Genomic DNA, 7181 nt, shown 5'->3' on the forward strand with positions numbered 1-7181 from the left:
TAAAATACATAAAGGTTTGTGGCTTTAACTTCACCAATACGAAAAATACACTGTAGAAAACCCTGAGTAATCAAGTTTCATTTATCAGGTTTAATGAGCCTGTTGTATCTAAATTCCTAAAACTCCCTAAAAATTATATTTACTGCTTGACAATAAGTTTAAAAAAGGCAAATACCATCATAAGTAATTGGTTTGAGTCTTTTGAGAGTTCTGAATATTTGCATCTTTTTATAGTTTTAAAGCACGGTGAGGTCAGAGTTCACAAACACCGTCGTCTGGTCCAGATCCAAATCAAAGAACTTTCCGGTTAATAAATGCAATGATTAATCTTTACCAGTCGGCGTGAGTCACTATGCTGCACAGTCACGGTTAGAGTGCCTGCTGATGTTCTGCAGGCTTTATTAATTCGCTATGCCACTTTTAATCTCAAAGGCAGATTATTTTAATTCTCTAATCAACACCATCTCTCCATCAGTGGGGTAAAAATCCTCTCTAAGAGATGATATAGTGGTCATGGAAGTTGTTAATTATTCAGATTATGTTAAATTGCACACTTTTAAGATTTACTGCTGTAGTGCGGTTGTATGGTGGATACACCGTTGACTCAAATCAGAATTAAATGCATAGCCACTTTGTTCCCTTTGCTTCATTATAGCAGTGGTTATATTTCTGTCAGTGGAACCAAAAGCAGCTTCACATGAAACCGAAACAGTTCCTGCTATGCTGGTGCTAAAAGCAGAACATTACCAGATATGGCTGCTGCCATGTTTAAATGAAATATGTCTTACACATTTAGCATTTTCAAGATGATAAAGATTTTACAGTATAAATTATTAGGAGAGCTCACTAAGACAAACCGAAGGCCTCTATTTAGTCTCAGCCACGTTTTCATGTCTATTCATGATCTCTTTCTTTATTTCTTTCTAAAATTCTATAGAAAATTAAAAAAAAAAAAAAAACATATACTCTACTATCCTGAGAAGAAACTGGATGCAGCTGGGAACATTCACACACAAGCCTGAAGACGTGAACGAAGTGGACGAGGAGCGAGTTTGCCTCGGCTCAATGCACACCTGTGTGTCTTGCAGCTTTTCCGGTTCCCATCCAGATAGTCGGGATTAGATTTTCCTAGCTTGGAGGCCAGCCGAATCTAGATTGGAATATTTTTTGTGAGAAACCTGTGTGGCATGAGCAGAGTGTGCCTTTGTGTCTTTTATGGTTTGAGTTAGTCTTCATGTGAATGCGTTGCTGCTGGGTGGCTTCAGATTGACAGAACAATCCAAACACAAAATGCTTGCCTGCTTGACTTTTGTTATGAAACCTCTGAAACAGCGCGTTGTCATGGATTGTAAATAATCCAGGAGGAGTTGATGGAAAAAGTGTGGGATCTTAGTTTCTCTCAGGATATAAGAGCCGGGCGCTGACACCGTTGCAATGTAAGCATTTCAGCTAAAAATTCAAGCAATGCTTTTCATGAATCGTGTCTTTTATCCTGACAATAATAAGCCTGTCCTTCCGCAAAAATTTTTTATGACCTTAGTTTTTTGGGGGTTGTACCATGAAACCCTGCTGTCTAAACTGAAGTCTTTATTTATATATTTACTGGTTCCCCACTTCCTTTTTGGTCACATGGTACAACCTGACATGCGGTCGCCGCTTGCACTATCACCATCAACACAATCATCACTATGCGCTTCATAAATATCCTCCTGGTTTATGAAACACGCTTTGACTCCCCGATTGAAAGGAACACATCACTACGTTCTAGTGAACGAGGAGAAGTGTAGTGCATAATGTGACAAAGTGTTGAAAGGTTCAAGGGTCTTATTTTTAAAACTGAATAACAAATATAAAACTTTCTCTAAGACTTCCCAACCAATCATATGTAAGTATATAAGTTGAAAACAATTTTATCCTAAATTTGTGCCTATAGCCTCTGGATTTCCATGTTGCTGCTCTTCAAACTGTTTTCTAAATACCTGCGACGACACGAGGCTCCGTTAAGCTTCAAAAACATCAGAGAAGCAATAGGTTTCTGCAAAAGGCAGCAACATTTCTGTAAACAAGCTGACGTGTCTGTATTCCGCCTCATGTTATTACTCTAATGGAAGGAGAAGCATGCTTTTGCTCTCTTACTCCAAATTAAAACAGATGTGTCTGGAGTTGGATGTTTGCGAGACTTCAGCAGCCATGCATGTTTTTTATTCTGTGATGGTGCCTTTCTTTTTTTTATTTCCTTGTTGTTTCGCTTTCACGTCAGTTTAAAACTGAGAGGAGACATTTTCGTACCATAAGGATAAGACTGATTTTATTACATTCGTGAAGGTGTAAGATGTGATATTTGTCTGTGACCGTCAAAGCAAATGATTAAGTGAAGTAGTTACTTAAGCTTTACCAAAGGCCTGCATGCGGACGTGGGTGTTTGTGTTGTACCACAGTCCAGTACCACTGCGGTTCTTGTATGGGTGTTCTCGGACTCTGTGATGGTAAGGGCCATTTGTTTGCTCTGTTGTTGAGTTTATTCCCATCACTTGGCTTTGTGCATTTGAAATGTGAGAACCATATGTTTATCTGTTGGACAGATCTAAGGACCTGCAGTCTGCTGATGAACTTTCAGAGAGGGAAAGGATGACAGCTGGTGTTTTTCCATCAGTTGTAAGGTTTGCCTGCTTTCACTTTTCACATTTTGTTCATTAAAAGACGCAAAATTAATTGCATAGTGCACAACTGTCTCACTTCTTAAGTCTTGGATTAACGTATTAACCACAAAGCTGATGCCTGGTGTGGTTGGCTAGCCCCTACATTTATAAATCCACCTAAACAGAGCCTGTCTTGCAAGATGGCTTAGGCTAAAAGACCTCAAAAAGCAGCACAGCATGTCCCAATGTAAAGAAGTGCCCACAATAGGAGAAAATATGTAATCCTCCCAGGAATGGCTGGCCTACCAAAATTACTCCAAGAGCACATTAGTGTCTCACCAACAGAACATCTAGAGCACCGCCGGCTCTCATTTCCATCAGCTAAATGCTAACACTTTGTTACTTTTTCATAGGTTGGTTTGGATAGCTTTTTTCTAATAATCAAATAATCATTTAACAATGATTGTCTTTGTCCAAATTTTTAAAAACTTTGATAATCTAAAACATCCAAGTGTGACAAAAAAAACATGAAAGTAACTTGTAAATGGGCAAACAGTATCACCAAGGCACTGCATGCTCTCTGTCAATAAAACACACGCTGACATGATGAGAAAAAGCCAAGCCAGACTTAGAAAAACTAGTAAAAAATTGCATCATGGTGATATTAAAAGGACCAGGAGGGTCTGGTACTGACCTGCTTACAGCCATCTGCACTGACCACATGAAACTACACTCTGTATGTGAGCTGAATCAGTCTCATCACCATTTAATTGAAGTGTCCTGTAAAAAAAAATAAAAACCAAAATGTCTAAAGACCTTGGCAGATTGTATGGAGATTCAAGGCTTCATTGAGGAATACATAATCATACATGAATAAATCATCCGCCTCTATATGATTTTCTACTCTTTTGTTGCCACCATTCTGACCGTCTGGTTCCATCTGAATGATGAACAGCTGAATGGATGCTTGGGAGAGATAATGTTAGGTGTCACTTTGGTTTAGTTTAGCTGCTTCTCCTCCTCATATGGAGCCAGGTCGCATCATGAAGCCATCGCATTTTAAAGCTGGATTTGTTCAGGTCTCCTCTATTGTTCTCTGTGACCTGATTTTACCTGTACGTGGCTTCATTTATTCATTCATTCATCCATTCATTTTATCCCATCCATCGTGGTGAAACAAAGTGAAAGTGTTTTGAATGTGCATGGTCAAGATTCAAGCCAAAGCACCACCAATAAACTTATGTGTCTCCTTCTTGCTTATTAAACCAAATCACATTCAACCTTTTAGGCCAGAGGAAACAAAATAAGAAATCTTTTTTGAAAAACTACATTTCACACTGACGCTTATTTGTTTGCTTTCTCTCACACTCTATTTTATCTTTCTGTTAAATTATGATTATTATTTCCATTTTTTTTGCGTGATCAAATCCACTGACTTAGTACAAAAAAAGGAAACAGTAATAATCAATATTACAATAAAAATAACAATGACATAAAATATAATGGTAATGATTTTAATCTATTTTTTCATGAACTCCCAGACTGGTTCCTAAACATCAGCTTAATGCGACTAACAGCTTTGCAGTAGTAGTAAACACTGAATTTCTTATTTCAGGAAACAAACCAATTCTTCCCTCTGGCCACAACGAACCTCTGAGTGGCTCTTGATTATTGCTGCAAACAGGAAGAGCTCATAGCTCAGTAGCAAAGAATGTGGACTAATAAATAGTTTTCATGAAGTCCATTTCGAGTGGTGAAGCTGAGTGAGACAAAAGCGGTTAAGAAAAGCTGCTGGTAAGAAAGGTTGCAAACGTTACTTATCTACTGGCTCAAATGGAAAGTTTCTTCGTATCTGTTTTATTCATTTCTTTTTTGAGATTTCTGCATTCCAAAGAACTGGTCGAAATTAGATTATTCTTTTTTTTATGCCTTCCATATCAGTTTAGCTGTTCTGCTTTCATAATTACTTTGGTAAATGTTGTTAGATTAGCTTTATTTCCTGTTACATCTCTTTTTTTCCACACTTAAGTCAGTTTCTTCGACATAAATTCATCTCAGTATAGTAGAGCGCAGTGATCCTTTTTTATTTCAAATAGAAGCAGGTTGTTTGTTTTTCCTCTAATACATATAAACATATCATTTGAAATCTGCATATTGCATTTACAAATGACATATTTATCTCATTAAAATGTGTTTTTTGATCTTGTAAAATGGCAAGAACTATCACACAGCACTGTATCATTTCCCTTAATTCATAATTATTATGAATTACTTCTTTAATACAGTGTATTAAAGAAAATCCTAATGAAATATGTGGTTTGTAGCTGTATATTTTTAAAATACACAAAAGGTTCAAAAGGTCTGATTATTTTTATAAGGTTTTGCAGTTTCCTTTTCTTTCTTTTTTTTTGTTGCGCTTTTGAAGCATTTTAATTTAAACAAAATTCAATGGTATGATTTATTTCAATCTCTTTTTATTGCCGGACATAACGATGATTCAGCACAGACTCATATGTTCTGTTGTGCACAAATTTTAAGAATGTTTCTATTTTTTATCTTTAAAAAAAGAAGCACAAAGATACACCTTTTCTTTCTGAATTTTGTCTCAGCAGAATACATGCTGCAAATAAACTAACAGACGTCTAGCACTTGCATTTGTTCCAGTAACTTGTTCTTGGAAAAACTGCTTGACGTGTCTGTATCTTAAAGAATCTCATATCATGCATGCATTTTTTTTTCTTTTTGCAAATCTCAGTGTGTTGCCTCATGCACAAAGCCTCACGCTGTGAGATGTCGTTCATCAAATCTGAATTCAATCCTTCTGGTGGTTTTGCTGTTCATTTTATGACACATTTTATTGAATCAATTAATACCTTTCTGCCTGATTGAGACATGTGCACAAATTGGCATGGGTGAGTGCTGCAAAATGAGAAAAGGGGAAGAAAAAACTAAAAACAAAAAAAGAAACGCAAGTGTAAAGTTGAGTACACAGAAGAGTTGACTAAAACAGAGAGAGCTGTGGTTTGTAAAATCAGTCTCGGATGAAACAGTCTAACTAGATGTTGCACGTGAACCACTAATGTAGGCCTGCTTCAGCAATTCTACATCAAGCTCCTCATTATCCGTCCACCTCTGCTCTTAATGTTTTGTTTATGCTTCTCCGTCCTCCTCTTTTCCCACCCTTCCTTTTTATCCAAATCAGGCTTTTCCATAATCCCCAGTTTCATTAATCAATTTCTCATATATCCCTTTTTTATTTACCCAATTTTCTTTTATCTATTTTTCATTTAACATTTGTTTGAAAAATGTTTAATTTTTCCATTTTCCAATTTCCCTAATTCATTTAGTATTTCCTTATTTTCTTGTTTATCACATCCTATTTTCCCTGCAAAACTCGGGAAAAGGGGGAAAAGAATAAATGCAAATAAGGAGAGGCACGTCATCAGGCTACACCTTCCCCAATTGGTTGGTTAGCGTCACACCGTACTTTGCTTCAAGAAAGATGGCGACCTACTAACGGGTTATCAATAAGCTGAAGCTCATTAACTTCATTAGAAAATAGTGTTATTACTCCTGACTTTATTTTTGTGTGGCCGCTCAGACAGAACGTGTTTCAGCTGGCGGCTCTCATGGACTCAGAGCTTCACCGTCGGGGTTTTTTTATAGTTTGGACGAAGCGGCCGCTGAAGTTGGCTTACGATTGAAGGTTCAGGACGCCTTCGTAGCTACCAGCTGTGGTCCAACTATAAGGAGCAGACTTTACTGTACATCGTAAGTGAACTGCAATATCCAGAGGCAGCTCTATGGAGCATCGAGCTGAGAGAATGAGAGTGGCAAGCCTTGGAGATCTGCATCGGAGGCCATCTTTCAGACATGCACCGCTGCTGTCCGTCCAGGAGTCCTTGCCCAGACGTTGCACGGTAAGCTAATGCTGATGTTTGTTTTCCAACTACAGTCATATGTAATCAATAGGTGCTCAATGACGATAGCGGAAGGTTTTGAGTTGATCTCGGGAGTAGGTGACAAACTGAACGCCGCCAGGATGTTGAGACCAGCATGTCCTCTGATCCAATACATCTTTAAACAAGGTGTTGCGCCTTTCTGTGCATTTCGGTACCATTACAAAAATAAAAAGGGACACAAAGACCCTGATGAGCAGAGCAGAAGTTTAAATTGGCTAAGCAGCTACCGCTGTGTTCATGAGAGGAGATGCTTGTTAACCGAGAAATAAATATGAAGCCTGAAAACCTAAAATCTTAACGGACTGAATCCGTTGTTTTTAACTAATCTCTACTGGGTTTGTGGGGCGCAGGCAGTTACCACGGCAACAGGTTGATTAAATGACAAAGAGACCAGAGTAAAAAAGATATTATTTCACCCATTTATTTATTTATTTATTTATTTATTTATTTAATTTTGGCTGAAATGGCTCTCCATATTTCCAGACGTATTCACATCTCGTGACTTTTTCCTTTATTGTCAATTGAGAGCTGCAAATATATATATATATATATATATATATATATATATATATATATATAT

This window comes from Poecilia latipinna, unplaced genomic scaffold (assembly GCF_001443285.1).
Source record: "Poecilia latipinna isolate Pla-1442-1.1 unplaced genomic scaffold, P_latipinna-1.0 Scaffold334, whole genome shotgun sequence".
Lineage (NCBI taxonomy): Eukaryota > Metazoa > Chordata > Actinopteri > Cyprinodontiformes > Poeciliidae > Poecilia > Poecilia latipinna.